This window comes from Phoxinus phoxinus (assembly GCF_949152265.1).
Source record: "Phoxinus phoxinus genome assembly, chromosome: 21".
NCBI lineage: Eukaryota > Metazoa > Chordata > Actinopteri > Cypriniformes > Leuciscidae > Phoxinus > Phoxinus phoxinus.
This window is the reverse complement of record NC_136896.1, coordinates 15,616,425-15,639,832: the sequence shown is the minus strand read 5'-3', so window position 1 is coordinate 15,639,832 and position 23,408 is coordinate 15,616,425. Positions and strand designations below refer to the sequence as shown.

General features: G+C 40.3%; 1 long non-coding RNA gene across 3 annotated transcripts in view; it reads left to right on the top strand.

The window, feature by feature from the left end:
• LOC306989670 overlaps window positions 1-23,408 on the top strand; it is a 174,190-nt gene that overhangs the window by 129,817 nt on the left and 20,965 nt on the right. For 2 of the 3 annotated variants that reach the window (XR_013795686.1, XR_013795687.1), the window contains one exon: window positions 22,020-22,116. This is a non-coding gene — a long non-coding RNA (uncharacterized lncRNA). Of the gene's footprint in view, window positions 1-18,591; window positions 18,697-22,019; window positions 22,117-23,408 lie in introns of all 3 variants that reach the window. The other variant, XR_013795688.1, reaches the window with a different exon arrangement.

Sequence of the window (23,408 nt, the reverse complement as noted above, 5' to 3'; positions counted from 1 at the left end):
ATTTAGTGTTTTAATATCAACAATTACACACTTCACCTTTCCAGACCCCCACTTCACAGCATTGTCCCTTTCAACTTCTGGAGTGGACAGCATTATGAACTTTTGATTAGACTGTTTATAAAGAGCAGGCAGATTTTATTTTATTTTTTACACAGGGCAACAACAAAAACTATTCATCCAGTGAGATAAAAGCATATCATGTTTGCTGATGCTGCTACACAATCCAGTGTGACAACAATAGTAACATGCAAAATAACAAGAAACAATGGATTCCTTTGAACGCAGAGTTGCTGTTGTCTTTGCACACCACTGAAAACATTTGCTTTTATTATATGTATGCATTACTATAACACACACACACACACACACACACACACACACACACACACACACACACACACACACACACACACACACACACACACCTCATAAGTACTTTTACTACATACCTACCAAGTTTGCATGTGGAGAAGAAATGGTCTAGATTATCAGGAAGAGATAAAGGTACAATCTCAACATATGCACCTTGTTCTTCCAGAGAAGTAGACAATAACAGAAACATCCACATTCTTTCTAGCCAAAAAAGTAGGAGACATTAACTGAGACACCTGCAACAAGGTTATACCCTCAAGAAAAGACCTTCCCTCCAAGGTTCCTTCAGCTGCGTGTTCCAGACTGTTAAGGACTTTCTGCACCAGCGGTCAGTGCCTGACCCTTACAGCTCCTTTAGGTGCGTGATTCACACTGTAAAGACTCTTAATGCTCCAGGAGTTCAGAATTTTCCTGCATGTCATATTCAAGACTTTTTAAATGGAGTCCAGCTCCTTTACCACTGCAGTGTGTCTCAGCGTGACCTTTAGAGGACATCACTTCTTTTCGTGTGGAATGTAAATATCGCTCACTGAACCTCTTTCCAGACACCTTGACATTAATCAATGTTGTCAGTACATGGTTATCTATTATGCTTTTGATATTGTAAAACTTATATCAGCTTCATGACTATTATTTTTATTTTTTTCTTCACCTTATTGCATAAGATAATGCTGCCATACATTGTCCCATCCAACTTAATTAATCCAACTTAAACAACTTAGTTTCATTATCTATGTATATATTTGTACCTTTTAGTAATTGTATTAATACAACTAATTTAATTTGTCTTTTTTGTTGATACAATCAGATGCTTTAAATTATCTAGAATCTTTAAAGAAATATATATTAATCCATTGACAAACTTCCTCCAATTTAAATAATTTTGAGATTAATATCAACAATCCTCTTGGATCCTTCTCATGCTGATAAGGAGAAATTCATTATCTGGTGCTTAGCAAAGGAGTGAGGCCTCATTGAACTCTCAAGCTGCCTTTACACTGCCTGTGCCTAATTTTGAAAGCAAAGGACTTTGCATTTGTCGACCACATTTGAGCTGTCTCATTTCAGAAAAGCTACCATTATATTCCAGATTAAGAATGATTTTTTTTTTTTTTCTGAAAGGAGACATCCTCGATGATGTATGCGGCTGACAAATGTGAATGCTGGAGGGCGCAGATGAGATACAGCTACTATAATAACATACCGGAAGTTATTCATTTCGAATGAAGAGTTGTACGAGAGCTGCATGATGCTGCCTAGTGCATATGCACATTTTTTTCTGAGGGAATTTGAGCTTCAGTTGTGTTGAAATATATTTTAACTTTTGCCGCTAGACCATATGAGACCTGCCAGACTGGATGTGATGTATAAAAAAAACTATTAGCATGAAAAGAGAATTACAATTGTTTTAGCACTTTAATTTAAAACTTTATGGCAACGGCTATTTGCACTAAGTGAAAATAGTATTTAGATGCTATTTATACTTATAAATAGAGGCAGATACTATCTGCACCTCAGTGTTGTTGTACATTAAACAGTATGCAATAATAACGTGTAAATTATTATATTTATTACAATTATTTATACCCTTATTGGGACAATAAAGCCATCTCTAGTCCTACCCCTAACCCTAACCGATAAACACTTTATTACTAAACGCACGTTAAACACTTTATTTCCACTTTTCAAATATTTTTTTCAATTTTATTGGAAATAAACGCCTTTCCGGTTTGATCTGTGATGGGAAAATGGAGTAATTCCGCAAAAGGTGGATTCGAACTCGGGTCGATTTGCATCAAAACTTTCTGCCATATGCCTTACCTCTACACTATTGCTACTGTTAACAATTCAGCGTCTTCTGTAATTTTGTCTGGCTCAACCAGATCAGTGGGTGGAGTTAGTTTAAATAGCCTTTGCCAACAAGGTGGGCTATTTGCACTTAGTGTAAATAGACACTCCGGAACGGGCTTCTTTAAACACCTCTGTTCATGTCTGAAATACCTACAGTACATTCATTCATACAGTACATACATTCATTATTTATTTATTTTAGATTTTAATTAATTCTTAAATAGAATAAGTGGAGAACTGCTTCACAAACAATTTGAGGTTGGTTTGACTGCCATTCGGAGGTGAATGCAACAATCATGAATGTTGGAGATAACAAAAGGTTTCACACATACAACTTAAATGACAAGATGGCTACAACCTCAGATTTTGGGGTTGTCCCCGCCACTGACCAAGGGTACAAAACTCAGTTCCAGAGTTTAGTTCCAACCCTGCTTCATACACGCATACCTGTAGTTTTCAAATAAGCCTGAAGGACTTGATAAGCTGGATATGGTGTGTTTAATTAAGGTTGAAGCTAAACTCTAAGCTGAGTTTTGCACCTCTCATATACACATGTATACATAATATGAATATATTTACACATGCATATTTACTTTTACTGACATATGTATTTCTTCTTAATATGAACAGATACCTGTAACGGCCCGCACATCACTTTTCTACAAACTACATGTTATTATTACTTATCATTATTTTCTTAAACATTATTTATATTATTACAATTATTAATGTTAATATTATTAATACTTCATTATCACCCCTATTATTATTACTGCTGGTAATGACGATGGTGGTAGAAGCAGCAGTAGTATTATCATCATTGTTATTATTATTGATGTAAGGACACGTACTATGTATAATACGTTTGTAAGGGTCAATTTAGCTCAAAGGACTTATGAATTAATTTATAGGGAATCTTTGAAAGAATCATTCATACGGCCGAGCAAATGACTCTTACAGCGTTCATTTGAACGGGCCGTAACTATCAGCTCTGCAGCGGATATAAATATCCAAACTATAGTGAAAACACTATTTATTAGCACGGTAACTTAGATCCGCAGTTTAAGACATTACATTCGTAAGCACATAACACAAGAACAATTATCTTTAAAATACAAGCAAGACTTTATTTATTATTATTCTAACATAAACATAATATCTAACACAATCACACGCACACACACATTCATACGAGTTGCAGAAAGAAAGAGAGTGAGGAAAGAATGAGTTTTAAGAATGAGATAATGAAATCCCAAGTTTCTATATGCACTTATAAGACATGACCTGAACGAACCATCAATCCTTAATTTAACCCTTCTATCGTTTCTTAGGGGGGTTATTAAATTTATATTAATGCACCAGTTCAGTTAAGAGTCTGGAGGTTACTTGCTTGAGTTTCTTTTATGATTCCTTTTGTCGGCGTAAAAGGGGGTTTCCCGGGTTCGTTGATTGGCTGGCAGTCTTCTTGTGGCTGGCTAGATGTCTTGGGTGGCCAATCACATGGTGTGTTGGCGGGTGGATGGAAAGTCTTTGAAGTTCGAAGCGGGCTTCGCAGTCGAATCGTTTAAACGAAACTTTGCAGCAAAACTTAACTTAGAACGGAGACTTTCAACGGGAAAGAAAAGAAAACTAAGAAAAAGAAAGAAAAGTGAGACGAGTAGTTCGATGGCTTGACTGAAGCTGTTTAACCCATGTTCTTCTGATCTTGATTTGGGTTCTTTCGTCCGCTCGTCTACATGGTTACTTGTCTGTCTGGAGTAAATCTGCTCTTCCGCTAACGGTCTTTTTCGGACTCTTTTTCCTTCTTCCTCCCAAATGTTTGTTCGGGTTCTAAGGTTTTAAGCTCAAATGTTTGTCCAGCCTCCTGGATGAGTTCTGACCAATTAGGCACTGTCTTTATTTGAGAGGTGGCATTTTCTTCACCTCACGTCGTAAATCATGCGTTATCTTTGATCTCTTTACTCTACAGAATACAGAGGCCACAGTTTAGACATCATTACTATTATAAGAATACAAAACATTTTACACAGATTTCAATCAAGCCATCTTCTGAATTACGAACATATGATCATACTGATAGGAAGCACGACACACTTTCATTCAAACATCTAATAGCTACGTATAACCATTACATGACTTATGTGATCTAAGCATAATAGACACACATATAGAGGTTGTAAACACAATATATAATTATGTAGTTTGATTATGTTTGATTATAAGTTCATCAAGAATTGTTTTTGAATGATTTTATGTAATTTTATATGTAAAGTCTTAGTCTCTGTGTTTTTTTTTGAGAGATCTCAACCCGGAGGTCATTCAAAGGTCCTCAAGAAAAAGGAGGTCTGTTTTAAATCCATTGTCTGGAGATCCAACAACTCTGCCGTTATCTCGTTGGGTGCCAGAGCCGTGCCGTCTCTGAACCAATCAGTCTTTCCCAAACTATCTAACTTGACGACGTTCTTCGTTGTTGGGCTCATCTCTTATGGCCATAAATTCCTTACTGTGGTTTTTTCGTTGGCTATGGTAGACTGGCTGGAGCCGGGGTTTTATGGCTCTGGGTTGGTGATTTGAGGTCTGGAGTGTTGAGTTCTGTGTGGAATTATGTTTGAATGAATCACCTGGAAGATTCATCTGTGTTTGGTTCGTCCTCAAATCCTACAATGACATCATTATGGAAATTCTCTTATGCTGTATACCAGGGTTTCTCAAACTCGGTCCTGGAGGGCCACTGTCCTGCACAGTTTAGCTCCAACTCTGATCAAACACACCTAGTGATCCTGAAAACATTGATAAGCATGCTCAGGTGTGTTTGATCAGTGTTGGAGCTAAACTGTGCAGGACAGTGGCCCTCCAGGACTGAGTTTGAGAAACCCTGCTGTATACCCTTTTGTATAGTTTTATTATTACATGTTTTTTTTATACCACTATTACTATACTACCATAGAATATGACTATGGCAAGCAGGGTGAGGTCGAGAGCCATGGGAACGGAGCGAGGCCGGTGGCGCAAGTGCCAGATCTTTTCCTTGGTTGTTTATATTATGTTTGTATGCGGCAGTCATCCGTGAGGGGCTGCCACTTTACTGTCGTTTTGTTGTTTATTTTATGATTACACTTACGTTGAACGTTCGCCGGTTCCCGTCTCCTCCTTCCCGAGCCTCGAACATCGTTACAATGACCTATAAAAAATAGATAATGTTTATTAATATATACAATTTAAAAAAAAAACTAACCAGAGCTAGTCAAGTTAATGTTTTACAAACCCAAGAATGTGAAAGAAATATGATGTTAACTGACTTTGACTGTAGAATAATTGTAGGTTTCAGATGGGATGGTGTGAGTATCTTAGAAACCAATGATCTCCTGGGATTTACACAACACAATAGTGTGAGAAAAACATCCAGTGAGCGGCAGTTCTGTGGGCGCAAACACAGTGTTAATGAGAAAGGTCAGAGGAGAATGGCCAGATCTGTTCAAACTGACGGATAATGACAATAACACCTTGTTTACACCTGGAAGATCCATTTAAGGTCATCTTATCCCAAGTGGACAGGCTAAATACAGGTGTAAATGGGGTCAAATGGTGTGATCCAGTCACTTAAATCACATTCAAGTACATTTGATCATTTTGCATTTGTAGTGTAAATGCTAATCCATCCTGATGTCTTCCGATCAACAATGATGGACAGCATATGTCAATCAACTAGTTGTTGAAATGGATATTGTGTATACACATAAAAATCATTGCCTGTTCTGATGAATCTCATTTCTGCTGGATCGTACATACAAATGGTTGAAATGGATATATGAAGTTGTAAAAATCCATAGTTCCATCCAGCCTTCTGTTATCAGTTCAGGCTGGTGGATAATGCACCATGTGAAAAAACCATCACATCCCAAGCTGGATCCAATAAGATGAAAATGTGTTCAGTGTACTTCAGCAGCCTCCACAGTCACCAGATCTTAATATAAATAAGAGCATTTTTTCGATGCGGTGGACAGGCAGATTTGCTGCAGTATTGTGTGATGCTATCATGTTAGTAGACCTGAATCCTTTATATTTCAAGTACCTTGACAAATTCATGCTGTTCAGAGAGCAAAAGGTTAAACATTTTTTAGATAGATAGGTGTTCCTAATAAAGTAGCCATTGAGGGTATTTATTCTAACATAATCTCTGAATTTTTTTAGCTTTTTTGTTTTGTCTTGTGCCTAATTTATCCTCATAGGTAATGCTGAAATGTACCCTACACTCTAAACAAAAATGGTGCTAAATAGCACTAAAAGTGGTTCATTGGCTTGTAATCATAGGGGAACCACTTTAAGTGCCATATAGCACCTCACCTTTGTCAAATGGTGCTATGTAGAACCAAAAAAGCACCTTAACCACCCCACAGAAACCGCTGAAGAACCGCTGAAGAACTGCTGAAGAACCAAACTGGGCTTAAAGATGAACTGAACTGGAATTTGAGTAAAGGTGATATAACAGATATATTTTATTTATTCTCATTGGTACAATTATTAAAATGGCAGAATTTGTTAAAAGGGATAAAATGGTACATTGAAAATGTTGTTGTTGTTGCACGGGCGCCGCCATATTGGATTTCAACATTCGACTACATGGTAGCTACTCCGTTCACTGGTGAGCGTTGACTGAAACTCCTGCGCGCAGCAAACTTTTTTGCCCGCCCCAACTTTATTTATTTTGGTTTTAACACGTTGCGTGCAGCTAACTTGACAAGCGATCCCATTGGATGAATTCGTCCAATCAAATTTCCATCTTAAAAATATATAAAATTTCCATTTATCTGCCTCGATTTTCTAAAACGCACAGGACCTCAAGCTTGTTTTTGTATTTTCTCTAAATGCACACGGCATATATAAGCAGTTTCTATTTCCTAAAATGCATAATGTGCGTGGATACAATAAATGAGAGTGCATGACAGGCTACAGCCCTCCAACCGCATTTCCCTCTTATAACACCGTGAACCACTATTGCTCCATTCATAATTGACTATGTACATTGCAAATACAATCTAATGCATATTTTAGACATAACTTTGTATTGTATGCAATATTTTGAGACAAAATTAATTGGTACATTAAATCAAGTGATCAAAGTGCTCATTGCTGCTGCGATCAGTGGCGTGGATACAGTGGCTCGCGCACACACCGCAGTCTTCACTCGGACACGCGCAGACTCTATTCGTTCCGGTGAAATTAGAAAACATAATGCACACAAACGTGTCCCTGCTTGATATACAACCACTGATGAACATATTCGGTTTTGATGAAAGAACTGCGGATTTGATCTCAAAACCTCTGACACGCTTGGCGAAAGTTCTACCACTGGACCATTACGGCACATGTTAAATAGGCGGATCTGTGTATTTATTCACGCGAAAGTTCTCGGTACTGACAACATATTAACGACAAACTCCATGTACTATTTAGAATGATTGCTGGACATCGCCATGTTATTATACATACATCTGATTTAGCATTGTATTAGCAACCCCTGTCCCACCCACTTTTTAAAACAAAGTTACGCCACTGATTAGTTCGTAAATGTGTAGTCATACTACTGGCCTGTCCCTCAGGCACAAATGCGTAACCCATGCCATTAAATTTTCCTGTGTATTCGCTCTGTGCAACTAGCGAATATACAGGACCGCAGGTCCTACCATGCCAGTGACGTCATCGAAATTGCCAGCGTTCTTATAACAGTTTTTGTGTAGCTTAAAAAAAGCTATATTGATATTTGTAATAAATTTTTTTTTGTGTAATTTACTTTTAACTGTCATAAACAACACGTTATCAACGTTGTATATTTTCAGTTCAGTTCATCTTTAACAGGTTCTTTAAATGGCAGTGGTGCTACAGTATATAGCACCATAAGCACTGCAAAGAACCGCTTAAGAACCACTTTTTTTTAGAGTGTACTGTTCAAAAGAAAGTTATTAAACTAGAGATGCACCGATGTATCGGCCAACAATCGGAATCGGCCGATTTTTTTCACTATCGGCCATCGGCAGTCAATGCAGTGGTGTAGTCTACGTGATACGCAGGTATACGCCGTATACCCACTAGGAAATGCCAAGTATTTCCGTATACCCACTAAAAAAAGCGTGAGGATACGTAACAACTTCGTTTTGTGACAGAACTTTCACACTTTCATTCATAAATTCACCGCGTCTGTGTTTGCAATGGATCAAATCGCGTGAATATTAAAATAAAAACTCAAAGAGACTGCAGTTGCTCAACGCATCTCTGGGAATGAGCGCTCAATGTGTGCTCTACTACACACACACTGAAGCAAGCGCGTGCTTGTGTCAGCGCTTCACTGTAGCTATGAGGACATGATGTAGGCTACACATGTGAACTTCATCACAGAGCTGCTATGAGAGTCGATCACTTCATGAGAATTTCACCATTTGATTTGATAAAACTATCGCCATTCATTCGTATCATACACACACAGAAACTGTAATGTCTTGACGACAACCTGTCAAAATAAAAGTTGGGTATAAACTCAAAGAAATTATGAAAGAAATTGCACAGTAAAATGTACTGTAAAATAATAATAATGATGAAATCTATTAAAACTTATTTAAAAAAAGGAATATCACACAAGTTTTCATACATGTTTTAATTTAAACAGTAAACTTGCCAAAACAATAACACAATTTTCTTTCAAATGCTCCATTTCTAAAAGTAAATTTGTATTTGTGCCTATAATGTTTTATTTTTATTGTCAGCTGATAAAACCTGTGCTTCAGGGACCATATTCATATAACATCTAAGGGTAAATGTAGAAAATCAGTCCAGTCTCCTCAGCTGTAAATGTCATTGGCTGTTAAAGTTTTGTTTTGCTTATAATAAATTGACATGTTGATAACACAAGGGGCCCTATTGTAACGCTCTGAAACGCAAGTGTCAAAGCGCAAGTAACTCTGTGGGCGGATCCCGGCGCTGTTGCTATTTTCCCGGCGGGATAAACGACTCTTGCGCCCGACGCAAATCTAAAATGTGTTGGTCTGAAGTCGCTTCATTATTCATAGGTGTGGTTTGGGCGTAACGTGAAATAAACCAATCAGAGCGTCCTCTCACATTCCCTTTAAGAGCCGGCGCGCTTGTTCCACGGCGGATTGCTATTATAACGGCGGATTGCTATTATAATGGCGTATCGCTATTATAACGGCGGATCGCTATTATAACGGCGGATTGATATTATAACGGCAGATCGCTATTATAACGGCAGATTGCTATGATAACGGCGGATCGCTATTATAACGGCGGATCGCTATTATAACGGCGGATATTATAACGGCGGATTGCTATGATAACGGCGGATCGCTATTATAACGGCGGATATTATAACGGCGGATTGCTATGATAACGGCGGATCGCTATTATAACGGCGGATCGCTATTATAACGGCGGATTGATATTATAACGGCAGATCGCTATTATAACGGCAGATTGCTATGATAACGGCGGATCGCTATTATAACGGCGGATCGCTATTATAACGGCGGATATTATAACGGCGGATTGCTATGATAACGGCGGATCGCTATTATAACGGCGGATATTATAACGGCGGATTGCTATTATAACGGCGGATCGCTATTATAACGGCGGATCGCTATTATAACGGCGGATATTATAACGGCGGATCGCTATTATAATGGCGGATTGCTATTATAACGGCGGGTTTGCCAGCGCACGCCAGGAGCGGTTCACAGCCGAGGAGACCGATGTTCTCGTCAGGGCCGTAAAACACAGAGAAGTGACATTGGGGATGATGGAGAAACACACAAATCAGCTTCGGTTAAACAGGCGTATAATTTGGGTAAATGTGTAATCTAGATAGATCTTTTTCACATCTTCACGGACACAACAATGATTTCCCTCGTGTGTTAATATTTTTCCTTGTAATAATCTATGATTTGCAAAAATGAAAACTGCTGCGTCTGTTTATAATTATTAGAGAATCAAAGTGGATGCGCGTTCACACGCTACATTATGGCCAAGCACGCGCCCTTAAAATACCATATCACTAACAGTATACTCACTACAAAAAACTAGACTACACCACTGAGTCAATGGTTAGTGATGGTCAGTGGCGATTATATCCTGTCAATCAAAAGGGTGCGCTAGAACATGACCGACTGCAACTCACACTGTGTGAAGAAAATCTCTCTTGTTGAGTTAGTTAAGGCAAGTTAATGTGACAAGAACGCATTAACAGCTAAAAACAACTACATGAAAGCAGGCTCTATTTGAGCCGAATCACCCGTTGTTCAAGTTGCCAGATCTGCAGTTTTTCCCTATACTAAACATTATTTGTAGCGCTCCTCTCTCCCAATAATCGCAAATAGCTCTGTTCTTTGTTACTTCTATAAAGAAACAAAGTGTCATCTTTCAAATTCTGTCCATTTTATCGCGAAATTCAAACAATAAATGGCTATTCTTCCACTTTAATAAAAATGATATCTAGAAAAACATGCATGAATATCAGAAGGTAAGTTGAAAGTTACAGTACAACTTACCGAAATCTGTATCATGTCATGTAATCACTCAATCAGTGTTTCAACCGAAAGATGTCAATAAAACGTGCGTGTGAAGCTTGAAACTTGCTTGTGAATCACTTAATGTTGCATTTACCTCAGGAAAGTCATCTGTTTGTTAGTTAGCTTTAAAAAAAAAAAAAAACTTATTTACTGTTAATTATATATGTATATTTGAATAAATTTGCCATGAAAACTACCTTATGTGTAACTGAGTTGTATACAAACATTTCAGTTTTTACTTAAATACTTAAATGTAAATATGATATCTGGAAATAAATAACAGTTGAATATAATAGCTCTGTTGTTAATTTTAACCTCTAATATTATAGTGTACCAAATGAGAGGGTTCTCTGGTTTGCAGCATTATTTGGGAGAGATTTTTTATTCATAAGAAAAAAAAAAACTATCGGTATCGGCACCGGCCGATATCACTCTGAATAATCGGCTATTGGTATCGGCGGAGAAATTTAATATCGGTGAATTTCTAGATTAAACGGATAAAAAGTGACTTTTACATTGTTATAAAATATGTTTTGTATACATGCTGATAGCTATTCAAAGAATCCTAAAAAAAATTACCACTGTTTCCACAAAAATATTAATGAGCACAACTATTTTCAACATTGATAATGGTAAGAAATATTTTTTGAACACCAAATCATCATATTAGAAGGATTTCTGAAGGATCATGTGACTCACGGTTTGCTGTTATAAACTATGTATAAACTACTATAAACATAAATAATGAACAAGAATGATATTGTCACGGATACAACGGAAGCAGACAGGTGGTAAGTTGAATTGAAGTTTATTAAACAAGGTGCAACAGATCCGGGATGCAATGGTGAGTAGATACTTTGAAGATAGAGTTCACAAAGACTTAACTGAATGGTAAACAATGTCTCTTGGTTGTAGATGCTGGCGAAAGGGTTCGCGAGGGTTCTCAATGGAAGGCAGACGGATGGTTGAAGACAGCAGATGGGGGATACCGAACACGACAGGTGAGTAGCGTGGATGAGTCTGTATGTCAGTGGTGTTTGACGAGACCAGACAATGACTGGTGAGTGAGAGTGGTGTATAAAGGGTGTGACTGATGAAGAGGCCAGGTGAAGGTGATTAGAACTCAGGGGAAAGTGAACGAGTGGGTGGAGCGAGTGATGATGAGGATGGAGTGAGTGATGATGAGGGCGTGGCTGTGACAGTACCCCCCCCTCCCGAGGCGGCTCTTGACGGCTGAGAAGAGGGGCGAGTACGGCGACGAGGTCTCCCACGACCTCTGGGTGCAGGACGGTCAGGATGGTCGGCATGAAACTGGGTGAGAAGAGTAGGGTCAAGGATGTCATCTCGATGAACCCAGGAGCGTTCCTCAGGTCCATAGCCCTCCCAGTCGACCAGGTATTCCAACTGGGAACCTCGTCGCCGAGAGTCCAAGATGTCGTGAACTCGGTAGATGGACTCCTCTTCTACGGGAACGGGAGGAGGAGGCACGTCATCCTGGGCAGGAACTGAGGAGGGAGGAGTGACAGGTTCAGTGTGAGGTTTCAACAGAGATACATGGAATGATGGTGCAATTCTATACTCAGGTGGAAGGTTGAGACGATAAGTGACGTCATTGAGCTGCCTCTGCACCGTGAATGGTCCGATGTATCGAGGACTCAGCTTTTTGCAGGGCAGGCGGAGGCGTATGTCTCGCGTCGAGAGCCAAACCTTTTGACCAGGGTGGTATTGAGGAGGTTCGGTTCTGTGACGGTCGGCTTGTCTCTTGTGTCTCCGCACTGCCTGCTGAAGGTGTACATGAGCTGAGTCCCATACCCTCTCGCTTTGATGGAACCAATAATCGACAGCTGGAACTTCTGACGGTTCACCTGACCAAGGGAAAAGAGGAGGTTGGTACCCTAAGACACATTGGAATGGGGTGAGTCCAGTGGTACTTTGTCTAAGGGAGTTTTGGGCATATTCCGCCCAGGGGAGGAATTGGTTCCAGCTGTCTTGGTACTGGTGGCAATAGGATCTGAGGTAACGTCCAATCTCCTGGATCTTCCGCTCAGTCTGACCGTTAGTCTGGGGATGATATCCGGAAGATAGATTAACCGTGACTCCGAGGAGTTTGAAGAAAGCCTTCCATACCCGAGAGATGAACTGAGGTCCTCGGTCCGATACGATTTCTTCAGGGATGCCGAAGTTTCGGAAGACGTAGGTGAAGAGAGCTTCGGCCGCTTCAAAGGCAGTAGGAAGTCCGGGCATTGGAATCAACTTGCATGATTTGGAAAACCGATCCACTACAACAAACACACAGGTGTATCCATTGGATCGAGGGAGGTCAGTCATAAAGTCAATGCCTAGATGGGACCATGGACGCTGAGGAATGGGTAGAGGCACTAATTTACCCTCAGGGAGCTTTCTGGGAGTGTTGGTAATGGCACAGACTGAGCATCCACTGATGTAACGTGAGACGTCCTGGGAGATGGATGGCCACCAGTACCGTTGACTGAGGAGCGAGAGGGTACGCCTACTACCTGGATGTCCAGAGCCCGGAGCGGTGTGAGCAGAGTCCAGAAGGGTGGTACGGAGCTGAGGTGGTACAAAGGTGAGCCCTTCTGGACCTCCCGGCGGAGCAGGTTGGAGATTATTAGCTTGGGAGATTTGCTCATCAATGTCCCATATGATGGGGTTGAGGAAGATGGCTGGAGGAAGGATGGGTTCAGAAGAGTTTTCTTCGGAGGAGGATTGGTGAAGACGGGATTAGGCGTCTGCTTTGACATTCTTACCGCCAGGGCGATAGGTGACACGGAAGTCGAACCTGGTGAAGAAGAGGGCCCAGCGGGCCTGATGAGGATTCAATCTTCTAGATTCTCTCAGATACTCAAGGTTTCGATGATCAGTTATAACCTCAAATTGGTAGTTAGCCCCCTCCAGCCAATGCCTCCACTCTTCCAGTGCTAGTTTGATAGCCAGGAGTTCCCGGTTGCCGACATCATAGTTGTGCTCCGCCGGGGACAGCTTCTTGGAAAAGAAGGCGCATGGATGGAGTTTGGGAGGCTCACCCTGCCGCTGAGATAACACAGCCCCAACACCGGTAGATGAAGCGTCCACTTCGACGATGAAAGGAAGATCGGGGTTGGGATGAACCAGTATTGGGGCAGTAGCAAAAGCGTTCTTGAGTTTGTGAAATGCTTGGAGGGCTTCTGAGGACAAGGACAGAGACTTGGGCCGGCCTTTCAGAGATGAGGTTAACGGAGTACTGATGAGACTGTAACCCTTGATAAATCTTCTGTAGAAGTTTGCAAATCCTAAAAACCGCTGGAGCTCCTTGACTGAAGTGGGTTGTGGCCAGTTGTGAATGGTTTCCACCTTCCTCTGGTCCATTTGTACCCCATGTTGGTCAATGATGTAACCCAGGAACTGTACGGATGGGATATGGAATTCACACTTTTCGAGTTTAAGGTACAGTTGATGTTCTCTCAGTTTTTCTAGGACTTGGATGACGTGTTTGCGGTGTTCAGAGAGTGAGGAAGAGAAGATGAGAATGTCGTCGATGTACACTATGACGAACCGATTGAGGTAGGTTCTGAAGATCTCGTTCATATAACCTTGGAAGACTGCTGGAGCGTTGGACAGTCCGAAGGGCATAACGAGGTATTCATAATGGCCGGAGGGAGTGACGAACGCGGTCTTCCACTCGTCACCCCGTCGAATACGGATGAGATTGTAGGCAGAACGAAGATCTAACTTGGAGAAGATTTGAGCCCCACGCAACTGTTCCAAAGCCGCTGGGACCAGAGGAAGAGGATAGCTGAACTTGATGGTTTGGGAATTCAGGTGTCTGTAGTCGATGCACGGCCGCAAGCCTCCATCCTTCTTACCCACGAAGAAAAAACTCGAAGCGGCAGGGGAGGTAGATGTACGGATGAATTGCTGATGAAGAGCTTCCTCCACATACTCCTCCATGGCCTTCTGCTCCGGGATGGACAGGGGGTAAATACGGCCTTTGGGTAAGGTGGCTCCAGGTAGCAGGTCGATAGCGCAGTCCCATGGCCGGTGAGGTGGTAATTGGGTCGCTAGTTGTTTGCTGAACACATCCTGGAACGCCCCATACTCAGAGGGAATCGCCACAGAATGTTGGACTTCAGGACTCTCGACTGTGGTAGAATTGACTTGACACGATGGGTTTATCTTACATGGAGAGGAAGAAGATGATTTTTTGATTGAAGACAAGCAGTTAGAAAAGCACTGTTCACCCCAGCGTAAGATCTCTCCAGTTCTCCAATTGACAGAGCAGGGCTCCAAACAAAAAAATCAAGTAAGGAGCCATTGGCTCCTATAGGGGGAAAAAACAGGCGCCAAATAATTTTTTTAAGAGCCACATAACAATGCATTTACTTTTAGTCACCCTGTTGTGTGCATGTCTCTCCTCTTCTTACAGTTTCAGCATTTTCATCTTGTGAATGTTCTGGGAACTGAAGCTTATTTGGGAACTGAATGTCACTTCCGACTTATGAACTATATACAGTCCAAATTTTTTTTTTATATAATAAATAATAAATTCCCGCAGCTCGCATGCACGAGAAACTGCACGTGCTAACGGTGCAGTCTGTGGAGCATTCTTCGCGATTATGTGATCGCGTGCATTTTTATGCTTGTTACTGTCCCCGTGTTTTCTCACAGTCTCTTTTTTGAAATGGTTAGTTCCTGTAATGAACTCCGTTTTCCCCGCTATTTCTTTGCCCGCTCTTGAACAAAAGTCACAAAAATGTTTTTGTGTCTCGTGATCATACCTCAGTAGGGCTGCACGATTTTGGCCAAAATTATTTGTTGATTTGTCACATAGGCTAATTATAACTGCTTTTTACATTCATATTGTGCTACATCTCCTGCTAATGTGTATCAAAATAAAATGGGTCCTCTTATTCACCAAAATTCAGTGCATCTCCAGAATAAATAAAAATAAATAATTTATTAATATTTTAAATTGTATTTATATTTTATATACATTGTATTTACGTTGTATATATAATAATTATTAGGATAGACTAGAGATATTATCTTCTGTTATTATCTGTTATTATTATTATTACCTATTATTAACGTTACATGGCTTGGATAAATTCTAATGTAGAATGCAGTCTGTTATTTCTTGATAAGACACAGTTGCCATGAAAAACAGAACGTTGTCATGGACACGGAAGCAATACAATCGTTTTTAAATCAATATTTTGTGTCAAATTATTGATTTATTTGGAAGGTAGCCATGTAAGCGGGATTCCGATGTCAGTTAATAAAATTCTGTAGTTGTTATTTGAAAGGTCTCTTGTTATTTGAAGTCTCTCTCGCGCACTATTGCTCGCGCACAGACACACTCGGTCTCTCTCACGCACTATTGGTCGCGCACAGATTACTATTGCTCGCGCACAGACACACTCGGTCTCTCTCGCGCACTATTGCTCGCGCGCAGACACTCTGTCTCATCTCGCCCAGTTCGCTTCGCTTTTGTCCAGTCCGGCAAAACATTCTAGTTTCTACATCTAGAAACTAAGCTGTGCGGTGCAGGGAACAACTCTGATTATTGGCTCGTCATGGAGTCAGCGCTAGATTGGCTTTGCAAAAAAAAAAAAAAAAAAAAACTTTCATATGAACAGAATGACGCATTTAAAATATCGCATATTTTTTGTTAGCAGAGGTGTGTCATGCGTGCTGGTGATTGACAGAGATGAGGATTGCTTGAAGAAGTCCAATATTTTTCGCTTTGACAATTTATTTTTCTGACGCGAAAGGTGACATTCGTTTTACCCGTTCATATTTTGGCGCTTTCACTCAGTTCACACAAAGCGTCTCATTTCATGACGTTAACAAAACAAATGAAGCGATAGGCTACTGGTTATAAAACATGCATGTATGATGCAGATTTTACAATCAAAGGGAGTAAATTTGTATTGTCGCCAATGGCGACCTTGGCAGAAATTTCACTCGCAAATAAATATATTTGGTCGCAAATGCGACCATTTTAGTCGCAGTTTGGAGCCCTGACAGAGGGTTGGTGTTGTACCATCCATGGGCGTCCCAGGATGAGTTCAGCAGTTGACTCCTCCAGCACCATGAATGACATCCTCTCAGTATGAAGACATCCAATCTGGAGAGTGACAGTGGGTGAAAAGTGACGAATTCTTCCTCGACCCAGAGGTTTACCTTGAATGGTTTGTACTCGGAGATCTTGATGCGCTCTGAGCTTTCGAAGGTTTAACTTTTGGAGTAATTGGGTGGAAATGAAGTTCCCTTCGGCACCGGAGTCGAGTAAGGCTTGCGCTGAGACACAAAGACGAGGGGTGAGTAGCAGAACCATGGTACGATTGAGAGTTTCAATTTTAGGAGGAACTTGAATGGTGCTTACCGCAGTACGCGGAGGTCGAATGGGACAGCCACTGAGGAGGTGTTGATCGGAAGCGCAATACATGCACAAGTTATGCTGGATCCTTCGTTGACGTTCGATTGAAGTGAGACGAGAGGAGTCTATTTGCATGGGCTCTGGTGCTGGAGGAGCGGCAGACGGTGCGGAGGACGGAGAACTTACAGCGGCTGATGCAGGATGTTCACATGCTGAGAAACGCTGGGAAACTTGAATGGTCTTTTGAATGAGATGTTCGAGACCCATTGAGTCATCAAAAACGACCACTTGCTGACGGATTCTCAAACTCAAGCCACGTCGAAACACTGTAATTAAAGCTGTTTCGTTCCAGTCACTGGAGGCCGCTAGGGTGCGGAAGCGAAGAGCGTAGTCGCAAACGGAATTTGAGCCTTGATGCAGATTGAAGAGTTGATCGTGAATGGACAGTCTATCAGCAGATAATCCAAATACTATCTTGAAATGTTGAAGAAAACTGGAGAGAGATTTTATGATGGGTGAGTTAGAATTCCAGATGGAATGTGCCCATTGGAGAGCGCGGCCAGATAACAGAGATATTATAAACGCCACCCGGGCTGAGTCGTTAGAGAAAAGATGAGGTTGCATCTCAAAGTATAATGATACTTGCAGGAGGAAGCCGCTGCAGTTCTCCGCCTCGCCTGAGTATGTCGCTGGCCGGGCCATGGGACTCGCAGAGGCAGCTCCCGAAGCAGCGGGTGTTTGCGTAAGTGAAGGGAGGTGAGGACTTTGAGAGACATCAGCGATGAATGGAGGATTAACTGGTGGATTTTGATGTAAGGCTTGACTAACAGCTTGAACCAGATCCGCGAAAGTATCGCGCGGTGGTGAATCCTCGGAATCGGCTGCAGCTTGCATGTTGGTCTGGTCTTCTGTCACGGATACAACGGAAGCAGACAGGTGGTAAGTTGAATTGAAGTTTATTAAACAAGGTGCAACAGATCCGGGATGCAATGGTGAGTAGATACTTTGAAGATAGAGTTCACAAAGACTTAACTGAATGGTAAACAATGTCTCTTGGTTGTAGATGCTGGCGAAAGGGTTCGCGAGGGTTCTCAATGGAAGGCAGACGGATGGTTGAAGACAGCAGATGGGGGATACCGAACACGACAGGTAAGTAGAATCTCTGAGGTGAGTAGCGTGGATGAGTCTGTATGTCAGTGGTGTTTGACGAGACCAGACAATGACTGGTGAGTGAGAGTGGTGTATAAAGGGTGTGACTGATGAAGAGGCCAGGTGAAGGTGATTAGAACTCAGGGGAAAGTGAACGAGTGGGTGGAGCGAGTGATGATGAGGATGGAGTGAGTGATGATGAGGGCGTGGCTGTGACAGATATGTGTGATGCAGAATGATGATGAATAATATTTATTTTAACAGAGAGCAACAACAACCACATCTAACACGTTAACACATAAACAAAGAACTGAGGAAAACTGAAGGCTTAAATACACAAGGGAAGATCATTAACAGAGCAGGGCACAGGTGAGACACTAAGCACCATAACAACTAATGAAAGAATTAGAACTCAGGCAAATAGTGACAATGAAAACAAACAGAACAAGAAAATTAAAATAAACAAGACATGAACATGACACTGACACTTAAGACTGGAGTAATGGCTCATAAATATTCAGCTCTGCCATCACAGGAATAAATTATATTTTTTACAATACAATATTTAAAAAAAAAAGAGAAAATGGTTGTTTTAAATTGTAATGATATTTCACAAAATAACAGTATTTTTTTTATTCAAGTCTTTTTGTCTAGTCCGAGTCAAGTCTGAAGTAATTTCAGTTCGAGTCCGAGTCAAGTCTGAAGTCTATTAAAATGCGTCCGAGTCTCTAACTCGAGTGCCCATCTCTGAATGTTACACAAACCATGTTCGTATTCACCACCTCAGAGTCAGACAGCTGCCTTCTAACAATCAGCAAGAAACGTTGTGAACATCATAGAACGTCAGTGGAGAAAAGCATATAGTTCATCATAAAATCGAAATACAGCATACATAATTCACACGCTATAATGCTGAATGTACCCGATTTTTCATATTAACAGAAAAATATACCAGGATAACCTGGCTTCTCTTGAGACTCCCCTGCTTCAGAGAATAGTTAATGATATGCTAAAGCTTGCCTCTCGTGATGTGATTGGAACATAAATATATATATATATATTCACCACAGGGTGAAATAAATAAATAAAGCCTTATTGAGCACAAGAAACTTTTTTCCAAAACTTTTGAACAGTACATAAAAAAAGTTATTGTTGTCATATCTTTCTTTTAAGAAAACTATATAGAACAATATGATTAAGAAATACTCCGATAAATACTTAAGATAAATAATACTCCGCTATAAGGCAGAATTTTGCCTTTGGAATATTGTGTCTATGGAAAGGAAACAAAATGCTTTGAACCATGTTCAATTTATTTATGCAATGATTAAAAAGGTTCTTACTCTTCTATGCAGGCATACTTTTTTATTATCTTGTCTTTATATGCTGGATGCATTACATACAGTATGTGCACTTAACATTTAATGGTAAAATAAACATTTTTTACAGACAATGAATAAAAAACAAACATATAAGAGATTCTTCCCACTAGCCATGAGGAACTGTACTTAAAATGTATTCATTCACTTCTACACTCACTCTTTTCATCTCCAAGGTTATCAAATGTGCTCGGAAAATTTAACACACACACTCACAAACATAAGCAATGTGATTTTCGCAGAATGCACATAAAATGTATCGTTTTTTTAAAAGTGAGAGAAAAGGTCACTATCTTCCTGGTGATTAAAAAAAAAAAAAGTTGATGGACATCTTATGCATCAATTACCCATTAAAGACTAATAAATACAAAACAAGAATGTACCATGCAGTGGCAGTTTTTGTTTCATCTTGAGGGTCGAGATTCTTCCTCTGATGTCAAGAGGAAACAAATTCTGACTGTTTTAGGTCGGGATTTTTAGAGTGGAAGACCAGCAGGCATCATGAGGTAATCAAGGAGTATATAATCAGCGGTGTAACCATGGCAACCTGTCAAAAAAGCATTAGGAAGAGCAACATCTAGATAATAGCAACAGGATGACAGGATGGAAATTGTCTTATGCAGCTAAATATGGATAGGAAGAAACAAATATGTGAGTGTTTGTGTACTTGTATGCTGGAATATAAATCAGCAGTTCCTTTGTGTTTTAGTGTGATTGTAAGACACCAACATCCAGGATGGAAGATAGGCCTACCTACAGATGGTAAACTTCTTGGGTGACCCGATCACAAGTGGTCAGATGAGACAGATCGCGAGTTGCTGTGTTTCAATTGCCTCCTGTGACCACTTGTGAATTTAACAGATTGTTGCTTACAAACATACAGTATCTCACGAAGTGAGTACACCCCTCACATTTCAGCAAACAGTTCTATGTATACTACAGGGCCGTTGAATGCTTGAATCTGATTGGTTGACGAACGTTCTGAGGTGTGCAATTATTTTCAGGGAACCGCACGGCTAAAGTAATTCTGGCAGGTCTTAACCGCATTACAGTTCCATATCACTGCGCGTACTTTACTGTAATAACGGAAAATAGGATACAATTCATAACAAGAAAAACCATGCAGCCCCATGCGCTTGATCTACAATTTTCAATGTCTAACTTCACAATCAATGGAAACATGCAGTTTAATTTTAATAAATAACGTATAGTCCTATATATCAATAGAAAATTCAACTGAATATTTCAATAAAATAGTCCTGCTGCACGGGTTTTTGTAATTATTGCAGATAATATAACAAATAAATAATTATTGATAGGCTATAGTCTACTGTCACTAATAGAAAAAAAGAATGAACGAATTATTTAAAACGAATTGAATAAATAAATAATAATATTGACGCACATGCCCCTCTCTCTCTCTCTCTCTCTCTCTCTCTCTCTCTCTCTCTCTCTCTCTCTCTCTCTCTCTCTCTCTCTTTCTTTCTCTCTCTCTCTCTCTCTCTCTCTCTCTCTCTCTCTCTCTCTCTCTCTCTCTCTCTCTCTCTCTCTCTCTCTCTCTCTCTCTCTCTCTCTCTCTCTCTCTCTCATAACTGCATTAATAACTGCATAAAGCCGGGGACACACTTACTGTAAGGCCGGTTATGAATGTAATTTGATACTGATGACTAATAATGCACGCGTTTTCAGCGCGTTCAGTCTGTGTTCCCAGCGGTGTTTAAAATCTGCTGCATTCACAGTCAGAGAATGTTTCTAGTGGTTAAGTGTGTCCCCAGCATTACTCTGCTATCAGCGGCTCAAACCTACTAACTCTAAAATGACGTTTTGGAATTAGCAACGGAGCATGGGTTTAAATGCGCAAGGAATTAGTTCTACATACAAGTGCGTTTTAATGACAAAAACTTTACAAACGTCTTGAAATACATCATATGAACACTATTTCGAGGTGTGGTAACTGTAGTATAAGTGGAATAATTGACTTCAGGCCGTTGAAATATTAGAAAAATAATGCACACCCGAGGTGTAACGGCCACTCCGCTTCGCGTCGTGACCGCATTACCACCTCGGGTGTGCATTATTTTTCTAATAATTCAATGGCCTGTCGTCAATTATTCCTTACATAATATATAGTTTTAGTATATCTTCTCAAGGAACAATACTATAGATGTCACGTTTTAGAGAGAAGCAGACAGCTGAGTAGTTTAGAAATAGGGTTTATTGAACAGAGGCACGGAGTGAAACTGCAGAGATGATTGTGAGTAGATGTATGGATGAGGAACTTAGCTGGGTGTAAACTTGATCTTTCTCTCATAGATGAAGACTGGTAATAGCAGGCTGATGATAGAAGGCGGATGATGGAGTAACAGGAGACGGACGATCGGAGATGACGGACAGGAACGGGATCTTCGTGGTAAGTATAAACTAGATAGCAATTTCAAAACACTGCTTCATGAAGCTCCGAAGCCTTTACGAATCTTTTGTTCCGAATCAATGGTTCGAAGCGTGTATCAAACAGCCAGAGTCACGTGATTTCAGTAAACGAGGCTTCATTACGTCATAACTGTTTTGAAACACTTCAAAATTTCAATGGTTCACCACTGGGGGCAATGATCTCTGTCAACCCATGAATAATGAGGAGTCACTGAGAACCAATGAACAAGTGTCTGTGGGTTTTACCTGATCTCTGAACAGTTTTATACAATTGTAGACGTTTTAATTAGACATGAGTATAAATAGAATGAATAATGGTAGTTAAAGGGCATATTGCAGGTTTTTTTTTTTTCAGAATTAATAACCTTGTATGAAAATACCATATAAAGAGTAAATGCATGATTACAAATTGTTTTGCCAGACATAAGGGCACAAATTTAGTAGAAAACTTGACAGTTTCCTTGACCGTGTTGAAAAAACGCTTTTTTTTCACCACCGCGTCATATTACGTCACAATGGGGAGTCGTTTGCCGGGCGCTGCGTTCGCTCAGTGCAGAGTAGGCTGGTATTATGTTGAAGCGGTCGTGATTCAGTGGGTTTTCGGTGGTTATTGTATTTCAATTAATAATTATCGTGATAAATGACTGTGAATTATGGCCTGTCAGGACATCGAGTCCACAGGTTTCCGAACAAGATAAAGGACGGTGCTTTCTTCAGTGTTTGTGTGCGTTTTGTGCAGGGTAAGAGACGGGACTTCGCTTCTGCGTCTGCTTTTAGCGTTCACTATATGATTATAATCCCGGCGATATGATGAGTTAACGTTACGGCCAGAGGTGTAGTGGTAAAAAAAGAGGTGGGTTAACTATAAATTCTGGTGAACCACGACGTGGGTTAGAACACACACTGCGTACCGGTTTGTGTTTTTTATCCTGATGACATATAGGCATCATTTGATGGTACTACCAAGGTTATCACTGGTTGTTCCCACATCATAGGTCACACAATCACTAATCAATTCATACATTAATCTAAATTCTTGTTAAAAAGACTCAAGAAGGAATTATATGGTTGAAATATATGAAGTTTACTAAATGACAAAACAGAGAGAACAAAAATATTTTTAACCCGTAATTACAAAACAAAAACGGTTGTTGTATTTTTAAAAGGCAAAGTTGAACACCAAAATTTTAATTTGAACTGTATAGGCTACACCAAATGCTGCGCAAAAAAATAAATATTGACGAATTTTTGTTTATTACTTGTTGCCCCTTA